At 37.2% G+C, this 23769-nt stretch overlaps 1 long non-coding RNA gene across 3 annotated transcripts in view; it reads left to right on the top strand.

Moving 5' to 3' along the window:
• LOC116497809 overlaps positions 1–12113 on the top strand; it is a 115867-nt gene extending 103754 nt beyond the window's left edge. For 2 of the 3 annotated variants that reach the window (XR_004254128.1, XR_004254129.1), the window contains exons 6-8: positions 3950–4095; positions 5441–9304; positions 11488–12113. This is a non-coding gene — a long non-coding RNA (uncharacterized LOC116497809). The remainder of the gene's footprint in view (positions 1–3949; positions 4096–5440; positions 9305–11487) is intronic. The other variant, XR_004254130.1, reaches the window with a different exon arrangement.
• Positions 12114–23769: the final 11656 nt, after the last annotated feature.

Raw genomic sequence — 23769 nt, 5'->3', positions numbered from 1 at the left:
GCGGCGCCGGCGTGCTCGGGCTCTCTGGTTTCGAAGCATTCCCGGTGCGATTAAACAAGAAAATAGAAAGGCTGTGCGAGAGCAAGGCAGATTTCTACTGGTAGTTACGGGCTCTGCACGGAGTGCATGCGTTTTGGCAGAAAGAGCTCGTTACTGTAGTGATGGAGAAGGACGTACCACCTAGTTCTGAGACAGCAGTATTTGAAGATGTGCCGGGCTTGCCTTTGCTTTTTTTTTTTTTTTTTTTTTTTTTTCACTCCAAAATAGGCTGCTGCTTCGCTGGGCGCAGGTAAAATCCCTACAACGCGTTTTCTGCGAGTTTGCCATGTTCGATAAGAGCATGACTTTGATGTCAGGAGGGAGGGAAAGGAGAAGGGGAAAGAAAAAAAAAAAAAAGAAAGCAGCAAGATCAGGCTATGATAAACAACATTGAAAAATGGCAGGAGAATAATGTTTACTTTTGAATATATGGCCTGCTGCCAGGTTGGCGCTGGTTTTTAGGTTAGCAGAGGTTGGAGGAAGGACCAGACTAAGGCGTGGCTAGCTGCTGTCAAGGAAAAAAAAAAAAAAAAAAAAGGGTCTGCAAATTGCTGTTCTCAGCTTTTTTTCTCTCCTCTCCTCCACCCCCAGCCCCCCCGACCGAAAAAAGGCAGTGCTTGCTCTTAAGGCTATTAAAAATGATGCAGGGTTTTAACCATCTGCTGTACTGGGTACTCTTCCCTGGTGCTGCAAATCTGTATTTTTGTAAAGAAAAGACCTGCATTCAAATTACAAAGCTTTATGTAAGCGTTTAAATATTTCATGAACTAGCGCCCTTAAAAGCAGCTCGTTTTTAGTTGCCAAATAGGTTTTAGCAGAATCGAAGCGGTTTTAATCAGCAGCCTGCCCTTAACAGTTTAAAACATCAGTGGTGGGGGTTTGCCTAAAAGGGGCACAGGTGTACTGCTGGAGCACAGTGTGCTGCTGCTTGAGAAAGGCTGTCACCGGGAGCGATGTAAGCCTCAAGAAATGGCCAGTGGTAGAAACTGATCGTTTGTCCAGCCTCGTGATTTTTATTTCTTAAAGGCTTTCAGGTTGAAGTGTGTGGGGCGACGGAATGCAAAGTCATCTCTTGCACTTGAGCAGCTGCTTATGTATGTAGTGTAATTAAATTATTTTATGAGTAACATGGAGATGGGCTGTGAACATGGCCTCGTGAGCTGTAGTGATATGTCCAGTTCACAAAAGACCACTTCTGAATAATAACAGATGGAAGAAATGCTTTTGAAGTGGTGAAGCTTCAATAAGAAAATAGCAGGAATCTTTAATGTGGTATTTGTCTCATAAATTAGATTAACTGTTTAAGTGCCATAAGCAGCAAATGAAATATTTCAAATATTCATAAATCAGGATATAATGTTTATTTGGAATAAGAGTTAAGAAAATTGTAGGTTATTGCTTCATAATTCATCTCTGTATTTAAGATCAATTAGCAAGTTAATGGATAAAGAGATTGTAGTCGATTATTTGAGGCATACAGCTGCTTTGAAAATGCTTTAACGGTTTGCTTTTTTCTCTTGTAAGATCTGTCAGTACTGGATTGTTATCTGAAGTCACTGGTTGTTATTTGTAACTGGGAGGACTGGAATTTCTTTAAATGAAACATCTACCATCTGCAAAAGAATGTTACGAAAGGCATTTAATTGATGAAGTCAATGTAGGGCCCAGTTAAACCTCTTCTCCCAATTTTAATAATAATAATTAAAAAAAAAAAAAAAAAAGCTTTATTGTAGGTATCTTGTAGATTAGGGTTTTTTTTTGTTTTTAAAAAGTTGAAGGTTGGGGGATGTGTTTTGTCGCCTGTTGCCTGTTGCGGAAAGAAGAAGGGGGGCATTCAGTGATCACGCAAGCTTGTGCACAATTTGCTGTCTGTCATTTCAGTGCAGTTCTGGAAGGAAAATAGCCTCTTTTTAACCCTGTTTTTAGGTGCCACATAAAATTGTACAATACATTTGCTTCAGATAGTGCCAGAGAAGCATAATGAGGTGTTTAGTTACAGTTTGGATGCGGTATTGGTAGAAAACAGTACAGGAACTGTGGGCTAGATTTTCAAGGGAATAGTCCTTGTAATCCAAGGCTGCCTAAATCCCAAACTGGTATCCAAGCAATGCTGGGACACTAAATTCTCTGTTCACTTTTTGTTGGGCTGTTATCTGCTGAATGTTTTATTTTTTCAAGGTCTTCAGTATGGCTGGGGATTTTGGTATTATGTTGGTCTAGGGGTTTTGTGGCTTTTTTTTTTTTTTTTTTTTTTTTGGTTAACTCTTGGATTGTTGCTTCCTTTTATGCAGACCACCTTCGAATATATGAATGCAAGCAGTCTGGAGTAAGTGAGCTTTTCTGACACAGAATACGTGGATGGGAGGGCTTAGCTGCAGGTCACTGTTACAGACTAGTAAAATACTGGCATGCTAACATTTTTCTTGCTGTATTTGGATTTAAAAGTCAGTGTTGTGTACCAGAGCATTCCAGTATGGTGAAAGGTACATGTACCGCCTAATACTCTGCAGTTAAGAGTATAAAAAAAAATCTGCATGAATAAGCATGTCTATAAACACTATAATATTGATGTTATTAAAGTTAATTGTATTTTACTATATGTGCAAGTGTGTATACAGCAAGTGTACTGTATCTAACCTTGTATTATGCAGGCTTCAAGATTTCAAAATTTTATATTTGTAACCTATTAGGATGTAGGACTATGTAAATGCCTCTGTGAACAGCCTTACTGATACTGACAGTACATAATTTGTTCATAAGAGTGTTTTTCTGGGGAATCATACATGAATAAATAAGTAGTAGGTAGTGGGATTACGAAATTCTTTTGCATTTGGCATCATACACTACCTTTGCTCTTTTGGGAAATATAGCATTAACATGCAGATTATGGTCACATATTTAGTTATTAAAATAAACTGCTTGTTTATTTAAATTTATATTATTTTCACAGTCCTAATAGTAATTGAACAATAGTATCTTTGTGCATATTTGCCCCTAAATATGTATTTTTGCTTTTTTGTTGAACGATGGAGCTGGTTATTTGAATATAAGTGGGTTTTTGTTTGTTTTGTTTTTAAAATACTGGAAAAAGTTGTTTATTACTATGCATTTCTGTTTTATGTGGTTAAATAGAATATAAAATGTAGTATAATTACTGTCATTTAAATGATAAATTAAAGCCAGCAGATAATACAATATGCAAAACAGTTTATAGCAACAATCAATTTCTATAATGTGCTATGTACTGTAGAATTATTGATGAAATAAATTGTATGAAATACAACAACAGTATGTGTTGGGTGATACTCTCTCTGCAGTATTATACTGACTGTTAAAGGTACAGTGATACAAATAGTTTAATAGTCTGGGTGAGGTTGAGTGATATATAAGCTGAGAAAGTTTTATTCAAATATTACTTTTTTTTTTTTTTTTCTGTAATGAAGTCCAAATTAAACAGATCTTCCCAGATTAAAATCCATGCAACCCCACTGACTGAAGAGAGCACCTCTGGAACATTTTTCAAAGCTTGTCTTGTGTTGGTTTCTATTGCAAAGTCAGTAGGCTTGTCCCAAGATACTCTGAAAAGCCTCAGATCTGTGATTTGTTTTTTTCCAGAACCAGTGAAATAAGTGCTATATTAAATTCTGGAAGAGCAAGATGGCTTGAATCTGCCATCAGTATGGAACACGTCTTAATGATGTTTCTTGTGATTTGACTAGAGAGCCAAATCAGGCATACAAAATTTGTTTGAAATGAAACAGAAAATACAAATATATGTGTGCAAATATACTTATTTGTTTTTAATCTGCTTAATTAAATCAGCCATGTGGTATCTGGTGTCCATTAAAAATGTATTTAAGTTTTTTTTTGTGTGTTTTTTTCTGTTTGTTTGTTTTGTTTTGTTTTTCAGTGCCTGGCTTAGAACGTATTTCATGGTCAGTAGAAAAAAGTGAGGAAGACGAGGGTGCGGCTGCTGCTTTTAGAGGCTCTGGCCATGCAAACAGAGATTGGCTTTGAAGTTGCAGTCCTTCATCGTTACAAAAAGAAGAATTTTAGGTAAAACAGATTTATTTTATTTTATTTTTTTAATGAGAAATCAAGTAAGGATGTAATCCTGTTATTTTTTTAAGCCTTATTCATTAATCCTATATTAATGCATATTTATAAAGGATGGTCAGCTATTACTTGAGTTCAGCAGCTTTATTTGCGTTTTGCTTTACCCCAGATTTCTCAACTCTTTCACTAATCATAACAAAGCCCCCAAAAAATAGTTCCAACATTTTCAGACCAATAAGGAAAATGGTTTGATGTTTTGTTTGTTGCAAATATCCATCAAGGGACTGACCTTGTAGACTCTAAAGTGGATCTGTAATTAGTTCTTAATTTTTATTTCCATGCACAGTGCTGCAGCATTAGCCCCTAAACTTGCACGTATACCCACAGATAGTTTCCTCTGTATTTTTTATATTATTTTATATTATTTTTATGTTAAACTATCGTATTAATGATCATGAAAGGTTGGAACGAGATTTAGAGAATACTTTAAAGCAAAAAATTCTTGAGGGATGAGATTTGTCAACAGTATTTCTAATAATAGTATATGTTTTAAGACTTGGGTCACGCTGTGTACAAGGGCTATTTGTTAATAATGCTTACTTACATTCTTAATTTTATGTAATAGATGTTAGAGTTATTTTTCTGCAGTGGTGTGGTATTACCACTCTACTTTTTCCTCTGCTACATCAAATGCTATTCAAGTATTTTGAAAATGTGTGACTTACTGATACTATGAGTGAAGGTGGTGCTGCAGAAACTTCTATGGTAGTATAACCACTCAGGTGTGGTTACAGAATCTGTTCCATCATCTCCTGTCTTATATTTGAGAATCATCATCTCTTAATTATATATCCTTGTTTTCCTTTGAAGAACAGCAGCATGTGGGTTGTGGTGAAGTATCACATTTATGGTGAATTGTTAAGCCACAAGAACTGAAGGCTAAGTGTAGCAAACCACTGTACAAGTGGCAATATGCCAGCACCTGACACACATCTTGGAATAATTACTAAATGTTTCTTTGCATGTAATGATGTGTGTATGGAGAAAAAAGATAATAAAACAAACAAGGAATAACATTTGTATGTTAGCCACCTGTAACCAGGTGGCTAACTCAACATATGTACTTTTTAAGTATTTTTGTGAAGTTTGGGCGATACATTTGTAGAATTGCATTAGGCACAGTAGCTATCTTAAAGGATTAATTATTCATTTTTATTACACTTCTTGAGATTTTTGTTGCTGTTGTTACTGTTTTGGCATATGAAACATTAAAATGTAGAAGGTACTGCATTGGATCAGATTCACAGTCTAATTAATGCTAAGTCTACTCTGATGGTTCTTATAGGGAGTTGTTGGTAAGAGAATAGAGGACAAAAAGGACCAACATCTGATCCTTCTGGAAGACCCTGTCCTTGTCAGAAAGCGGGCCAGCTAGATACCTTGGTCAATGGCTTTGTTATTGCTTTGCGCAAGTGGCTTTCCAGCAAACAGTCCCGTTGAACGCTATATTTTTAAAGGCTGTACATAGAACTTCTTTCAAAGTCACACCAGTGTCCCTTCACAGTGTACCATGGCACTGATTTACACACGCTTAGCCTGAACTTTGTAAGATCATATAGACCTGTAGTTTAAACTTGCTGCTTGTTTAATTTCCTTGAATAGTCTCCTGTCCAAGACTGGAAATAGGTTTAAAAAAAGTCAGTGTACAGTTCTGGCTTCAAAAATGCACATCTCTGTGTTCCCAGTTGCTTGCATGCTTGATAACAGTTTAGTCACTTTCTCTTGTTTTATGGCCGTCTTCTTGAGAGACAAATCATTTTTGTCACCTGCACTTACATTCCTGTTAGTTCTGTAGCTTTAATGAGGTAAGCTAAAAAGAACTGTAAGACAGCATTCTCCTTGAAGGTATTTTCCTGGCACATATTACTGGAAAGGTGGTATTTTCAGTTTAGTTTCTGAGCTTTTTTGCATGCATTGAAAATATTCATTTATTTTGATAGGGCTGCATATACATGAAAGCTTTTGCTAACTTGTGATAGCACCCAGGTCTTTTCCCCTTTGTCAAGAATGTTGCAATATGACTTGCTTAGTAATTATACAATACATATTTATCATAGTGTTTTACATTTGCTCAACTTTGTTAAACCTCTTTAATAACCCAAATATGCTCCAAGTGTCAATTTTGCCACTATGTTTTACAGCTGATTTTTCCAGGCCTCTAAATAGATGTTAAAAGCTGATGCAAGTGTGTGGCTTCTACGTGTAACAACTGTTAACTTTTTCCTTCTAAAATGTTTTTTTATTCCCACATGTCGCTTTTGACTGCTTGGCTCATTTTAAATCATGAGTCTAACTTTTGCTTATGATTACTGTTTTCCTTATGGTCTATACAAGTCATGTTATCAAAGCCCTTTTGAAAGGCCAAATAAATAATAATTTCTTCTGCGGATCCACTCAAATTTAAAAAAGACAATTTTCATTATGTTAGCAGTGTTGTTTTTCTGTCCATTAGGTAATCTCTGTTTAGACATTCAGGTTATAATATTTTAAAGGAGCCATCCAACCATTTTACTAATACTAGAATTCATTGGCATGTAATCTGGACCATTATTTGTGACTATTTTAAGGAGTGCTACCCTTTCATTCCAGATGGGAGAGTGCATTTTTTGGAAATGCTAACTCAAGCTTGATATGCCTCAGAGTTCCTTCATGTGTATGTTACTCCTGAAATGTCTCGTCTTTTAGTTTATCCCGTTATTCAACACTTTCTATTTTATCAGCTGCTCTCTCAGCCTTTACTTGCAGAAGAACAGATGAATGGGATTTGTGGTCTAGAGGGTTCCGAAATATGATTTGATAACTTTAATACCACTTTTTTTTTAACTGTTTCCTCCTCTATTAGGCCTGACAACTTCTTTTCCAAACTAAAGGCTGCCTCTGGGTCTGCCCTGAATTTCTGGGCACTAAGAGAGGTAGGGTCAATTGCTCCCACCCAGAAAAAAGTGGACTGTACAAGACTCCATGTCACCGAGTCATATTTTCCTCCAACTCTTTTCCTGTTCTAGAGAAGGAACATCTTATTCCATAACTTCTTAGAGTGTAGTTTTACTTCCCTTTTTGGATTATAGATAGTCTGTTAGCTGGTGTGAAGGAGAAAGAACTGGAAATGAAGGACATACAGATTGAAGGAGGTACAGTCTTGAGTTTCCTTGGGACAATTAGTGGGTATAGAGCTTTTAATACTCTTGATCAAGAACCCAGCTGATCAAGAAATGCTAACATGGTTCATGCAGAGTGAGAAAGGGTGAGTTTACACTTTTGCATGACAAAACATCTCAAGGTCATAATCAGCTATTACCTTTTCTGCAGTGTTTTCCCTCCTCTTATCACTCCCTTCGTTTTCCAGTACTATTTCAACCTACCAGAAAATTGTGCAGTCTTCCTGCTTCTAATGTATGTCAATAAATTGTCCTTATGTCTTGATTCTTTGGTTCAGTCCTATTCTCCTAGTCTCGATTTTAAATATTACTTTCTAAGTATATTTCTTTGTCCTACTAGTTTCAGTTCTGTGCTGTTTGGTTTTGGGAAAAGGTACCTCTTTGTCTCAGCCTATTACAGAGCTTTTCTCGGTACGCAGTTTGCCCTTGTCCACCTACTACTTCTGTGTTTAAAGATTTTGTTAGCCTTTATTTCTGACTGATCGCTATGCCTGCATAATCTTTCATGCATAACAGCAAGAGGTGTTTCCATGTAAGTCAATGGGAAGATCTGATAAACATACAACATGACAATATGGTAATGGATTTCCAAGTAGTTTATTTTAAATACCTGTTGTATACTTCTGTTTTTCTTGAGGTGCTCATTTTGCTATGGACACTAACTTTTCTAAACTTGTCCGTCAAAGCTTTCTGACTCCAGTGTTTTTTCTTTGACCCCTGGTGTAATAAAAAGCCCAATATAAATCTAGTAATTTTATACTAGATTTTGGGGAACAGCAGTCACTGTATCTATTTACTGCATGAATAGATACAGAGGTTCTGGACACAGAAGTGGAGAAGTGAGAAAACGTATAGGAGTGCCAGTCTTCCACCCACCTGCGGTGGGAATGTAACCAGTCTTGATGCAAACACATGGTCTGGAAGTTTCTCCTTTTATGTTTGGCCACTTTGGAATTAGTTGTGAGCCATCTGTCTCATTGGTGAGCCTTGTGCATTCCAGTGTGACATGCATGCTACAAAGACTTTTTCCTTTCAGTTTTCTTGATGACAGTAATTTTCACCCTCTTTCTACTGGGGAAAGGAAAGACCAGAAACAGCAGGAGCGAGGAACAGTGGTGGCAAGTTTTCTTGAACAGAAAATACAATAAAGCAAATGTAATGTTATTTTTATTGGATTCTTGATTTCATTTCTCTCTTCAACTCCTTATAAAACAATTTGAAATGCATGGGTTCCTGCTATGAAGAAGCCTGCAAACAGGAGAAATTACTTCTTAAATATCCCGAGGAGAAGTGCAAAGAATCTTCTTTCTTCATCCTGCCTGGTTCTTGAGGATGCAGGGCTAGTAAGAGAGTGGAAGGGGCAGAGTGTACATGCAGGCTGGATACAATGAGACCCCAGCTTGCTACATCTGGAATGAGACACTTCATGCATTAATTCATGTTGCCAGAGACTAGAAAGCTGCATGTGTTGTGGTAGATTCAAAAATAGCTCTTTTGCACAAAGTATCTGAGAACTGAAAGTCACTCTCACTCCTGTCTCATATAGTTCATGTAGTGAAGTCCTGTATTGTGCTGCTGCAGGACCTTGTTTTGGAGCCTGACACTCCTGGGCCTCCTTGCACAATCTGCTGGCACGGTGGGTAATGTAGTGCTCATTCCACCTGCATTTGGCCCCTGTGGAGGTCTGTCTGTGGTGTTGAGCTCCCTGCTCCAAAGACTTTGACCAGCATATCCCCATGCCTGGCCTTACTCCTGGAGTAAGTTTCTTCTGAAGACTTTAGCAATGTTTAGCTTCATCAGAAGTGTTTCTCTGTGATGGTCGAGGGGAAAATATCTTAATCTAAACCACTCCCTTCCATGTGTTCTTTCTCCCATCCTGGCTGAGTAACTGATGGCAACAACTGCATCCTGGTGAGCAGTGTCACCACAGATGAGGAAGCCAAGGCACAAAGCAGAAATTTGGGATAGTCCAACAGGCCACAGCATTAGAGGTGAGAATGAGAAGGTGAAAGTCCAGTGTGCTAACTGTCCATGTTGGCTCCTGTGTGTTACCAACACAGCATTAATGCAGCTGTTCCAGGAGATGCTTCTGTTGATGTATCCTAAATTTAACAATATCGTTCTAAGATATTATAAACAAGTTAGTAACAGCTCAACAGCAAAAAGTAAGTGCTTATATAGCCTGATGAAGCCTAGCTAGCAGCATACATGATTTCTCATAAGCAATGTATTTTCCCTTTATTTTCCTGTTTCCTCTCCTCTCCCCTTTCCTAACAAGTGAATGATCCTGAAGTTGGCTGTTACATTCTCCAGCATCAAACACTTTTTTTTTTTATTTGTATACTGCAGCTTATTTTAAAATTCACATTTTATAGTAGCTACAAAAGATTACACTTTTTAATGACTGTTTTAAGACCCAAACAGTTTCATAACTCAACTCAAATTTTCAAAAGGAGATGTGAAAACCAAGTGTACTGAGGTGGTCATTTTCACTTAAAATATTTTGCTAACTTTAAAAACTTTTCAAAACAGCTCGCTTAACTGTGCAGAAAAAAGCCTGGATTTGGAAGGAAGATCGCATGAATTTTGTATGTATTTTTGGCCAGTAAATAATACGCCATTGAGCCTTGGCGGCTGAAGGTGTCTCTATTTTGAAGGAGTGGAGAGAAGAAAAAAAAAAAAAGTGGAATGATTTAGTGACTGAAGAGAGTTGCCACTTGCGTGAGCTCCATCCCTGGGGATATGACCTTTTAAATCCTCTTTAGTTAATGTATTGGTGATCTTTACTTAGGCAGAGTAAACAGTGCTGTTGTGAACAAAGGGGAGGTCATGCTTCCTGCATTACACTCTGACCCCGGGGTCGCGGCCTTTGTTCCCCGCTCAATGGGAATTGCTCTCCGAGGGCCACCACAAAATCGAGAACTAATTTCGGCGCGTGCTGGCGGGGAATGGCAGCGTCCCGGGCCGTGCCGCGGGGACGCCGCGGCTCGCCCTCGCTGAGGCCTGCCACCCTGCCGCCAGAGACTCCGTCGCACTGCCTGGGGCCTTCGCTCTTTTTCCTTCCCTTTTCTTTTTTTTACCCTTTCACTTCTTCCCCCCCGCCGGCCTTTTCCAAGGGAAGGTGTGTTAGGTGAGGGGAAAAGTGCAAAATTTCTCTTTCTTTTAAGAGAAAAATGGCATGGCAGTTGCAGCATTGAACTTAGGCCTCCCAGGTCAGAGCTGCATCTCAAAGTATTACCGTTTTCATTCAGATTGCAAAGAAACATGATGCTGTGTCCTATCAGATTGTACTCATCACCTTTTGCGTAACACTTTCTTTGTGTTGTGTGACATAAATACATGCACGGAGGTTTCTGAAACCAAACTTAGTGAAGTGTAGGATACTAAGCCAAGGTGAACTAGGGATTTCTCACATTTATCATTAGTTTTATGCAAAATAAATTGGTTTTTGTTTTAAGTTGTTGGCTTCAAAAGCAATTGGTGGCAGAATGTGATTCATCTCAATTTTAATTGCTGTGACCAGTGGACATACGTAAACATAGTAGCTGAGATAAATTATCTGGAAAATTCACACAGACAACCATCACCTTTCACTGAAAGATATTTATTATTTTTCAGCTCTTTGTGCTTTTCTTCTTCAGCAGTAATATCTGTGAAATAAAAGGATATATCATAAAAATAAACTGCACATATATCTTGAGATACACCGTCCGTTGAAATACTTCTTTTCCACATTCCTTTCTTTTATCAAAAAAAAAAAAAAAGGCCTTAATTGCTGATGACAGGCAAGTTGTCTAAAGCCCAGCAGGGTTAGCACTGAGCACAGAAGGGATGTGTGTGCATGGGCTGAAATTAAAATGTTGCCGTCACAAAAATAAGTAATACTACAGTAGTAAGCTCTGATGCTTGTACAGCTGTGGACACAGCTCTATCTAAACATACCATCACAGTAAAGTTGTGCATTATAGTACGTGTTAGCTCTTAGGCTCAGGCATTTCAGGGCTTACTGGCTTTTTTTTTTCTCTTTTTATGTTGCTGTACATCACTGACAGGCTGCTGTATTGGCATAATGCAGTGCAGGGTGGGTTTACCTGATATTGCTGGCTTTGGGGATGTTGCTGCTGATACTAGCTGCTGCGGTGTCTACAGTTCTGTTTCTCCTTACTCCTTTTAGGCTGCTTGAGCAACGAGCAGAAAGCCATGCAATAGGCTTTTCTTCATCTGCTTCTTCTCTATGGTTTTGGACACATACCACATTGATGAAGCTGGAGGCTTTAGCCGCTTTGGATGTCCACAGCACCTCTGCCTTGCCCAGAGCATCCTGCTCCTCGGGTTCTTCACAGGGCAGGGCTGGACAGAGTAGTGCTGCTTCATTTGCTGCGCAGATCTACCTTCTCTACCATGCTCCTCTCTGGAGAAGAGAGCACACTGCTTTCTTTAACTGTTGCAGACTTCCAAGCCTTCTTTTTTTTCCTTTTTGCTCCTCCTTCAGATTATGTGCTGCAATATGGATTTGCCCAATACAGAGTCCTGTGACTCTCTCTTGTGTGAGACAACATTTTTTTCCTCTTTCTTTCTTTCTCTCTTTCTCTCTCCTCATTTAAATCATTTTCTTGGCATTCCAGTCATTTCAAGTAAAATGGTAACATATTTCCCTTACTTTTCTTGAAGTTTTGTTATTTTAGCAAACACTTCAAATTGTCTGCTCTTATATTTATTCTGAAATACAGCAAAATAAGCTATTTAAACAAAAATGTGGCCAAGCAACTCAAATATCTTTCTTACAAAAAAAAAAAAAAACAACAAAAAAAACAACTTACATTCAAAGCTGAGCTAAATGTGAAAAGCACAGAGTTAGTATGTAAGCAGCAAGCGACACTGAATACAGCAATACTGAAACCACCCCTTCTGTTCCCTTTATTCGTTACTTGAAATTCCCCAAGACTCCCAGCTTTAGATTTTAATTGAAGCTAGAGGGGAAAGCTATGCTTACTGTACCCATTGTTCAGTAAAAATAATATTGTCAGGTTAGCATGCATATATTCTTCAGTTATGTTCACTAGTTAAAATTAATGTGTTTACTAATGAAAATACAAGGTCTATGCACTTTCACCATGTGTTTTTCAGTAGTGGTGTTGCTTTTCTGTTATTTGCAGGATTTTAAAGACTAAAGAAAGTGTCAAGGCAACGTCAGTTGCATTTATTTTTGTTGTGGGGTTGTTTTTTTGTTTTTGTTTTTGTTCATTTGTTTGTTTTGCCTTAAAACACTGGTGGGATTGTGTTTTGTCTGGAGTTGAAGATTTGTAAGAGAATTTTAATGTGTACAGCTGCTTAGACTAAAATGAAAATAAAGAAAACATTTCACCAGTATTCAAATTTTAAAATACTTTTTTTTTTTTTCCTCAAAAATATATTGGAACCCTAGAATAAGTATTATATGTGCCTGCTTTAAAAGAAAGCATTTTTTTTTTTTTTCTGAGTGTATTAAATATTTCAACATAGGTATGGTAATACACTAAGATGTGGTAGTAAAAGTGCTTCTTCCAAAAGCTTCTTAATGAGTGGAGCTTTTTGGAGTTTTTCTGCTGTGGATACACCTGAGTAAAACCTCTCAAGATATTTGTGGTAAAGTTATCTTTTCCCTCCTTCCCTTTTTTTACCCCCCACTACTGTTTAAAAAGAGCTTTATGCCTGGCAAAGTTTGCATGAAAAGAGCAGGACGTTGTCTATTTTACTGTGTGAACTTGAGTCCTTGGCATTACTATTACTATTTCTGTCAGTATTTATTATATACCTTATAAAGCTTAACAGGGTCTTTTCAAGACTTTTCTTATTTCCTAGACAAAAATGTTACTGAAATTAGATATGTGAACTCCTACATTGTTTTTTCTAAACTTACTTTATCAAAATCGTTTGATATCAAATGTGACCCCTGCAGTGAAAACTAAGTAAAAACTATTCATATTAAACAGTATCCTCTGTAAGCGACTGTTGTACACCTGCCTGTTCTGCCTTTAATATTAAGCCATTTCTGTTACCCATTGATTTTTTTTTTATTATTATTATTTTTTGATTCTTCAGACAATGATTTGCTATATTTCTAAGAAAAGAAAAATTAAAAATTAAAAAATTGTCTGGTAGAGCATGAGTTTGGTCAGGCTTCAGATGTATTGTAGAAATCCCTGAGTCTATTCTTTACTTTTTTTTTTTTTTTTTTAATCTTTTTCTAACTACTGGACTACCAGATACATATGTTAGGCCATTGTAACTTAGTAAAATTCATTTGAAGTAAATGCTTATTTGCTCATTTTGTCTTTAGGTAAAGTCTCTTCTTCTACCTCTTACCCTTAAGTACTTGAATTAAAAATATACATGTTAAAGTATATTATGTTAAAGTTTCAAAATGCTGCGTGTATAGATAGCTGTGTATCATACAGTTATGCATGTGAAGTTTGAAATTAATATTGGGGTGAACAGAAAATAAAAGAGAGACTTCAGTTGCACCTGTAAAAATAAAAATGCTTCTTCCCTGTGATACTGCTGTGTTACATTTTTCTGCGGTACGAGAATACCATCCTTATGCTTTCCACAGGCATTATCCACTTTGGACAGAAAATGTATGACAGCCTCAAAATGGCGTTCCCTGCTAGGAAACGCAAAGACAAAGGGTAGAATAACACAGTAGTTCCAGCACAAAATGGTCTTTTCCAATGGATTAAATTTTCTTACCCTGATTAAGGTTTTGGCCAGTTGCTGGCCAGTAAAAGGTGAACACTAATACGGTAAATCTGTAATTCCTATAAAAATTTTCCTCTGTACGAATGGGATAGCCATTTGCTATCTGAGCATGTGTGTAAGTATCGTATTAAAGCAAAATTGTGTTTTACAAATCCCCACAATGAATCTCAAGTGTCTGTTTTTGCTCTCCCCTCTGTGCTGAAGCTCACAGCACTGCCAGCTGAGTGCTGGAACAAAATTCTGGTTTGTGTGTGCAGTGAGTTAGTAGATGAAATATCTGATCTTTATGACAGTTTCCCTAATTGTTTCAGGTCTATTAAGGGTCTTAAAGGTCTTAAATCCAGGTAGTTACAGAACATTTAGTTGGTTGTACATGTTTCCTGAATGTAGTGGTGAGCCGTTATGGTAATGTTGAAGGGATAAAATTAGTGCGGATATAGTACCAACTTTTTTTGTATAGTTCTTATGCTACATTTTAGATATTTTGACATTCTCTAAATGCCACGTTTATTTGTGTAACTAGAAAAAACAATTAGTTCTAAACCATGTCGCCACGATTTTCCTTTTAAAATTCAAATTTAACCCTTTATTAGTAATTTTTAGGCTGCATTATTAAATTACTGTGATTTATACTGAGCAAGATAATATAAAGAGAACAGTCTTACTCTAATAGTCTTTACACTTACTGGCCTGTTGTAACACAAGTCTATACAAGCACATATACAAATACATACGTATCTCATGAGTAGGTCTACCATATTACACACAGCACACATATATTTGTGCACATACACACAGAAGAGAATGAAGTATGACATTTTTTAAAACAGTTGTGGGTAGAAGGGGAATTGTTTCCTTTTCTTACAGCTAAATGATGGAAGCTATTAGGCGTTGGATGACACTTTGATTTTGGTATTTGGCTTTAAAAGTTTTTGAAAAGCAGATGTATTTCTAATTGAGTCAGGGAGAGTCTCACTGTCTTGTTGCCAGGAGACAAAAGGTGTCTGTCTTTTTGTTGTTGGTTTTTTTTTTTTTTTTTTTTTTTTCCTTTCCATGATTTTCTTATTAAGTTGCTTGTTTGCACTAGAAAAAAAAAAAAGAATTTTTTCTTAGTGGACCAAGAGAAAATTGATTGCATGATGTTTCTGTTAATAATGTGTTCTGGGAATATAAAATTAAAAGCTGACCTTTTAAGATCTCAGTGCTTTTATCATCCACCTAAAATCTCCACTAACGTGTTTATGCCCTGGCAAAAAATGGTTAAGTTGGAAACTTAAAATTTCCATGGATTAGTCACTGATATCCCCTGAGAATTTTCAGTATTTTGGAAAGGAAGTGTTTTTTAAACAACTCAAAAAATAGCTCACTAGGAAAGTCTGGAAAACAGTTTTTCACAATTTTCTCCTTTTAATTTTTTTTTTGGTGATGCCAGTATTATCGTTGTATTGCATTTTATTAGCATAGATAGCACAGTAAAAACCCAAGTAAATATTTTGCTTATAAGAGTGTTTGTAAAAGCTTTGTCAGGTTGCAATAAGCTTTATTAAAATAATGCATATTAAATTATGGCATACATGGATGTTGATTAATCTTTTACAAAGTAAAATGAGAAATTACAAAGAAATATTTTTTGCCATAAACTACTGGTTTGCAGGCAATACCAAAATGACACTCTTTTTAAAAATAGTTTACACGATATCTAATGCCAAGGTAACAGAATGCAAAGGTCTCTTCTTTCCATAAAAACATAAATGGTTCAATTGAGACAGTGATATTCCAGACTGAGGCCTTGCTACTACATCTGCTTTTGAGCTCCACAGCCAAAAGTGCACCACTGCAGCTGGTGTTAGTGGAGTTTGCTTGAACTTCCACTGCTGCAAGTTTCATAATGCTGTGCATTGTTCACAGCATGTATTTGGGAGTGGGGTAGTAGCCCATTCAAATCTTCTAAGAGTCTTTATATGTATTCTGTCATTTTTGTCAAATGTGAAATGCATGTGTATATGTATCACAGAATGCTTAAATGTATCTCTGTATGGGAATACATATTTCTAGACAAAGGAAATACAGAATTGCATATGTGTGTGACATTTTGTTTACTAAAACTGAAAAATTGCAGAATACTGTTAAAGCTGAATATGTAAATTTAGACATCTTTTCAAAGTGTAAGAAGTTTGATAATGAATACAAGTGTGACAACTTTATAACGTGTATAACATGACAGAGGGGAAAAAATGATTCCCAGGAAGATAGTTCATGAAGCACAAGTTTTATAAAGTATTGAATCGAAGATGGTGGGTTTTTTTTTGCTTGCAATAAAGAATGTAAAGCCTGTATTATCTGCACAGATAAATACATTAATACTTTCAATGGGGCTATTATACCATCGACATTATATTTTATGGTAATAACAGTAATGGTAATAATGGTAATGTGTCAATATTGTTCATGTTATGAGATTTTTTCTAAGAGGGATTTAAATTTACCAGTGCCAATATACTCTGCTACACTCCAAGACTCCAGTAATATTTTAGATATCCAAGTGAGACAGATGAATCTAAGATGCACCTAATGTACCATATATTTTAGTTTTAAAGGATTAAAAAGAAATATTTAATTTAACTGTAAGAATAAAATTGCCTATATAAAACAGATATGATACTAATATTCAGCTCATAAAGTGATAATGTACCTGGGAATTCTCTGTCTACAACCATTCTGGATTAAGTATTTTTGTATGTACTAAATTGCAACTATGCTATGAATATGTTATAAAAACGGACAACCCTTTTTATTTTTTTCCAACATATGCATATTTTTCACCTTTACTAATATTTCAGTACAAAAAAGCACATGGCAATTTCCATAGTATGTTTCCTTTTCTGTTCCCACTGCAATTTACTTTGTTCAGCAGTGTAGTACCCTATTGCAATTAAAAATCAGATACTCTTAACATATCACAAAAGTTGGTTGAGTTGACAGTTCTTGCCTAGTTGAGAAGCCTATGAGTAATTTGCAATATTGAACGTATTTTAATCCCTTTTATTTGCAGAACTGAGAAATTTAAAATTTTCAGTACAGATGTCACTGTGTGCATTTGCTTACTTTTTGCAGCTTATCCTTCTCTAAAAAATAGCATATTATTATTTTTCAATAAGATATTTACCTTTTCTTTCTTTCTTTCTTTCTTTCCTTCTTTCTTTCCTTCTTTCCTTCTTTCCTTCTTTTTCTTTTTCTTTCTTTCCTTCTTTCCTTCCTTTTTCTAATTCTCTTCCCCCCTCCCCCCCCCCCCCCGTAGCTGTTTCTGCAGGGCATCCAACTTCAAGCAGACCTGCCTATTTAAATAAACAGAGGGGTGGTGTGTTTTAAAATCCAATAGCTTGTTTTAACTCCACGTTCCTAGTGAATTCAGGAGAAAAGTATTGACAGAACAGAATATTTGTAGTTGGGGAACTGGAGATGTCAGTCACTGCCGAAGGTGCAGTAACAGTGGATGGTAAGAGTCTTTTGACATTTCTAGGTTGCGAGCTTTGCATGTGAAATGTGGCATTTCCTAGGAAGAGTGCTGTCTCTTTTCCCTCTGAGCATAGCTGGAGGTCCTGCAGATGAGGGAAGTCTCCGCTTTTTCTGTCGGAGTCACAAACCCTTGGTGGCCATTGCTGACTCCTGGGCTGGCCAATGCCTGCTGCGCGTGGTAGCCAGGACCGAGAGCCCCTGGGCACCCTTTGAGTGGCACAGGGAGCTGGGGGCTTCGGGGCATTCACACCTGCAGGGGCTGCAGGCCGGCCCAGGTGAGCAGGGCCAGGGTCCAGGAGTGCTGTGGGCTCCCAAAAAAGAGCAGGAGACAGCAATCTGCAGCATGGAACTGCACCGTCAGTGCTCGATGTGAAGAATAGGCTGCAGTCTGTCAGAGCATGAATTGGTATGACCAGGGGAAGCTGGGTGTATTTTAAAGCTTAGTTACATCGTCAATAAAAGAAAATGGTGATGCTTTACAGCTGAGGAGCTTTCTTCATATCTAAACTAGATGTGAGTGTACCGCTGCTTAATTTCCAGCCTGCACCTCCTTCACAAATACGTGCTGCAGTTACATTAGCCTCCGGGAACTTTGTAGCATATTTATGATAAATAAGTAGAAGCTAGCAAATAAAATCTTATCTTGGGCTCTGATTTGTTGCTTGTGATGTAAATTTTCATCAGTAAGCATGGTATATAAGCAAAATATTAATACCATCAGTTTTGGGCATACAGCTTTGTATAGTAAAAAATAAATAAATAGTTGCAAGATAAACAAAATTGTGTTGGTAACACTCTTTAAAAAACTGCTAATGCCATGCACTGTTTAATGCCTTCTTTCCTTGAAAAAAATAAAGATTAAAAAAAAAAAAATTGTCCTACTGCCAGATTTTCATTTGTGTTGATACCAGTTTAATGCCAAGTTTGCTGTAAAACATTAATGTTAAAATACAGTGTACTGAAAGAAATGTTTTTGCAAAATGGTTCATTATGTTTTTGTAGGGAAGGATGTTGGAAATACATCCTTCTTCAGCAATGCCTTTACAGTTTGGAATTGCTTACTTCAAAATTGTCTTTATTTGGTATTTGAATGTTTTTCCCCCGTAAATTAATACACCACTGATCCACTGGAATTAATGTGAGTTAATTCAACAGTAGAATAGAACTTTCCCAACCTATACAATATGTAATTACTTGCTTTCTATAAAGTGTCCTTTCTGTGAAGTACAGGTATAATCCCACAGAGTACCTTCGATCCCTGTAGAGAACAACAGGCAAGACTGCTTTTATTTTTTTTTATTTTATTTTATTTATTTTTTTCATCTGTGGAAAGTGTCTTTAAAAATAAATGCTCTCCAAATGTTAAGTATAGCAATTCTTAGTGATAATTCTTATAAGATATACTGGAATTATTTTAATGATATGGTAAGTAAAAATTCAAAAATGTCAGTTTGCACTCTTATGGATGGCTTTATCCTAAAAGTCTAACATGTTTGATAGGATTATTTTTCTTAAAACAAACAAACAAACAAAAAAAAACTGCTAATTTTTTATTAAACATTTCTGGAGGTTGTTAGATTGGAAAACATCCCATCTTGAAAATGATCTATATTATTTAGAAAGAAAAAATCACAGATCTCTTCAGAGATAGTTTGTTGCCTGTATTGCATGAAACACAGACTATTTTTCTTCTTAAAATACAAGACGATGAATTAGTGTATTAGCAGAAGTATCTATTAATGAGTTTCCAATAGACAGAACTTGTGATAAGAGGAAAGAAAAGGGTTATAAAATTATGTAATAGTATAAACAAACGTCAGTGCAAAACTGTCACCGTATTACCATTTATGTTATTTCAATTTATTCATGGATAATTAATGTTGAAATAATTCTTCCACTTTGTTTTTTTGGAATTCCATTTCTCTTAAGTGAAGCCTGCAAGTTAGACTTCACTTAATTGCTTTTCTGAATCCTTATTTTTTTAGTACTGTAGTAACCTAAAATTAGATGACTTGCAATCTTACTTTACAGCTATGGTGACACATATAATGCATTTGTGTGTCTTGTGTAAAGAAGGATAACTTACAGTGAATGAGTCTGAGCCACAACTGTGTAAAGGAGTTACCTTTAACCCTCCAAATGTAGTAGAATTATATCAGTTATGAGACAGACAGAAGCAGAGGTGAAACTCAGGTGCCTTCACATTTTTACAAAAAGTGAGAAAAAAAGAGGTACGGAAAGTAAAAGAATAGGGAGATCTGTATTTATATTTATATATATAGAATAATAAATAATGTGCTGAAAATAGTGTCCAAGAGAAAGGGTGAAGAGTCATTTAGAAATCCTATTAAATGCAAATAAAACACTGCCAGCTAAGTTATTTATATACTTGAATTTAATTCTTCCTTTAAAAATAGTTGTCTTCTATATTACATCGGCATCAAAAGTTGTTGAATGTACTATCCCATGTAATCTCTTCTCTTCTGTGCAGGGTTAACATTCTCATCTGTGCATGTCTGTTAAAATAAATACTATCACGAATGTCATGTCATTATTTTTAAACAAAAATGATAAGAGTTTTAGCTGGACACTATGGCTATCTGTTGCTAAGTCAGTTATCCAGAAGTTCGGCTTGCTTTTACTTTTTAACCACCCAGAATGTATGAATATGTATCCTCCACCGCCTGTGCACAACAGATACCTCAGTTATTAGAAGAGTTCAGAATTACTAGGTGTGACATAAAACTTTGTGGGAAAGTTGCTGTTTAATTATCTTGTCAGTTACATCCTGATAATCTTGAGTCTGTTTTTACTGTAATTCTCAAAAAATAAATATTAAAAACATTTTGTGGTTTCACACTATTGAAAAAAGGGGGGGGGGGGGGGGGGGGAGAGAGAAAAGATGGTAAGGGTAAACCGTAAAACATATACTTGGCTTACAAAAGAACTGTTTATTCTCCTCAGAATGCCAGTGGTTGTGCATTTTCTTGAGATTTGAGGCTGGATAAAAATGTGCAACAGAGGGTCTCTAAATATGTCACTGCAATAGTCATTCAAGATGTGGCACAGCCAGCCAGTTCTAAGAAACCCCCATGTGCCACACAATGCTTTCTACACTTAGCTAATATTGTGTGTTTTAATAGAATGTATTCACAGTTACTGTGTCATGTCTGAAAACAACGAAAAGGGTTTTAATACGCTTTGTGATGTATAGGTGGAAAGTGTGTCCCATCAAACGCAGGATACACTGTTCTTAGTAATTCTTGCTTTTGCCAGTCTTATCAGTTAGGCAGAGCGCATGCAGCTCTTGAGATGGCTGCTTTACAAGCTATTGTAAATAGCATTAAGGCTTTGCCACTGTCATTACCACAGCTGATCATTTAAATACTTTATTTTTAGAAGACTGTGAGTTTATGTAAGAGGGAAATACATCGTAGAAAAAACCTGCGAAGACCTCTGCTCCATTTTGCAGGATCGTGCATTTCTAAGCAGAAGGTTGGAGAGCAGCCTCTCTGGATGGGATCTGAGTTGCGAGAAATAGAAACTCCATTTTCCATTGCATTTTTTTTATAATTTCTTGATCAATATTTAGAGGAATAAAACATCAATATCTTTTTATTTTTTTCCCTCGGAGTATTTTACAAAGTCTTAGAAACACATGGTATTGACTTTTCCAGTTAGTTGAAACTGCCTACCTGTTTTAAAAGAACACTAATGATAGCATAAGCAAAATAAACATTAAATCTGGGGGACAACTATGACTTTCCTTAAGTAACCATGCAATCCCTTTTTCTTAGACGGTAAGTAATTTTCCACAAAGAGGACTCTTCAAGGCTGAATCCTGTACAGTCTCTCTCTTTTTTTTTTTTTTTTTCACACAGGGCAAATCAAATGCTGAAGAACATTTTTTGTTAGGAAAGCACATAAACAAATTTTTGAATATACCAATAGACAGAAAAGTATATATATTTTTACTGCAACACGGAGATCTCATTGGTTGAGTAAAATGGCGAGATGTGACGCAAAAGGACACTTGGACGGGTAGAAATGCTGATGTATGCCAAGCAGGCGTAGCCAAGAAATGCTGTTGCTATAGGAGAAACAGAGGGGGGAGAGAGAGGAGAGAGATTCATGAGAGAGCAAGTTGTGGAGGCCTTATTTTCTCCTTTTTGGCTCATAGCATAGAGACTGCAACATCTCAGTTTCTAGCAGGAAGGGTTTAGAAGCCTAGGTGGGTATTTTCATGGGACTAAGCATTTAGAGGAGGGGGAGGGAGGAGAGAGAGAGCAGGCCACCTTAGAGAACGAAAGCAATTGGAAAGTAGGAGACTGTATATGCTAAACCAATGATCTGTGCTATGATAGATACACAAATTAGTACAACAGATGAAGCAGCTTAACTCATTATCCACCTGAGATGTATTAAGACTTGCAACTTAAAATGAACAGAATAAAATGAATAGACATACACAGACACAGATACTGTACATTTAGAATGACCCCACCTTTTCAGCTCGAAATTATACCAGCTGAGGTAGCGACGTCTACTTGTGTAGACATTCTTAAAGAGCTGCCATGAGTTCTCTTATGGGTCCATTAGCCAGAAAAGGGGAAAATAAATTTGCAGGATTTTTTTTTTGTCTCTCTTCTTCGGCAGGGGGAAAAAGTTTGTGCTTTAACTTAGGCCTAGTAGCTTCTGAACCGGAGCCAAAAGGGGCAGGAAGTTGTTTTAGCATATAGCGTTACAGTGATCTGCCACAAATGGAAAAAGCCAAATGTTGGACTCTGCAAAGAGAAAAAATATTCTTCTCCCCCTCGTTTCCCTTCTTTGCCCCTTCAGAGAAAGAAAAAAAAAAAAAAAAAGCAGAAAAAAGGAAGGTTTGCTTAGAAGTTCCTTTCCTTTTTAATTACTTTTTGTAAGTAATGGAAAGATTATCTTACTTGCATATTCCATGGCAAGCATGAGGAAAGAAAGCGACGTTAAAAAAATGCACTTGGTAACTAGCAACGGGACTTTGGCACAATTCCTTGAGTTTGCTTAAGGTTATGGAGGGGGGATGGGAAGAAGAAAAGCAAGTCTACGCAGTACGTTTTCTTTAAAAAAAGGGGAGGGCGAATGGAGGAAAAACTATATAAAACTTTTTTTTTTTTTTTTTTAAAGGGGGGGAAATGTGCGTTGCTCCTCTGAAGCTGAATCCTCAGGCATTTGTGGCCCGTCTTTGCAGTCCGATATGTTTTTTTTGTGAGTATGTGTAAGCGCTCTCAATCAAACAGCAATCATGGCAGCTGTTTTTCTTCCAGCACAGCAGTTGAGCTGTCTCGCCCAAATGCTTATCAGCTTTTGACTCTGTGCCAAGATAGTTGTAAGGGCCAAGCAGCCTGAGCTTGGCTGTGCAGCTGGTTTAGAAGTAAGGGCATGAGAAAACAAAATCACCAAGCTTTTTTGTCACATGCAGCATTTACTTTTTTTTTTTCCTCCTCTCTTTCTCTCCTCCTCCTCCTCTGAATCTCCATTTGCAGCTCGGTGCGTTTCTCGTGCCGCATTTTGGCAGTCCTCACGTAGTGCTTTCCCATACCTAGGTGGGGCAAACCAGAGGAACCCGGCGCTCCCCACTCTAAATCCCGGAAGATATTTTCCTAGGGCCTTCCCTCCTATCCCACCCCCCAATTAAAAGCTTCGTTAGCCAGGCTACATCGCCGTGTATCCCGGCGCGGTGCCGCTTCGTTTCTTCCCGGGGCCCGGGCCTGGACCCGGGCCTGCTCGCGCAGGGCCGTGCCTCTTTCATCATCAGCTCTGGCCCTCTGCGTTTCGCTAGCTCACGTCCTCCTCCTCCTCCTCCTCCTCCTCTCGCTGAGCCAGATTGCTCCAGTCGCTCGCAAGGGGGAGGCTGGACTCTGAAAAAAGGCTACTGCTGCTCGCATTCCTGCTGCAAGGGCCTCCCCTTCAGACGGCCTTTGCCAGAGCAGAACTTTTTAAAATGCTGCAAATTGGTTTTTTTTTTTTTTTTTTTTTTTTTTTTTTTTTTTTTTTTTTTTTTTTCCCTCCCTCCCTCTCTCTGCTTTATTTAACCCTCCTCTTTCACTGTGTAAGAGCTGGGCTAATTTTCCATCTCTTCTGGGCTTTGCTTGGCTGTACTGTACGTCGCAATGTGGAGGTTAAAGCTCCAAGTATTTTCCCCTCCGCTGATCCTTTTCTCTCTCTC

The sequence above is a fragment of the Aythya fuligula genome, chromosome 1 (assembly GCF_009819795.1).
Source record: "Aythya fuligula isolate bAytFul2 chromosome 1, bAytFul2.pri, whole genome shotgun sequence".
NCBI classification, from domain to species: domain Eukaryota; kingdom Metazoa; phylum Chordata; class Aves; order Anseriformes; family Anatidae; genus Aythya; species Aythya fuligula.
Note: the sequence above shows the minus strand (reverse complement) of the source record. Positions and strands in the feature narration are given on the sequence as shown.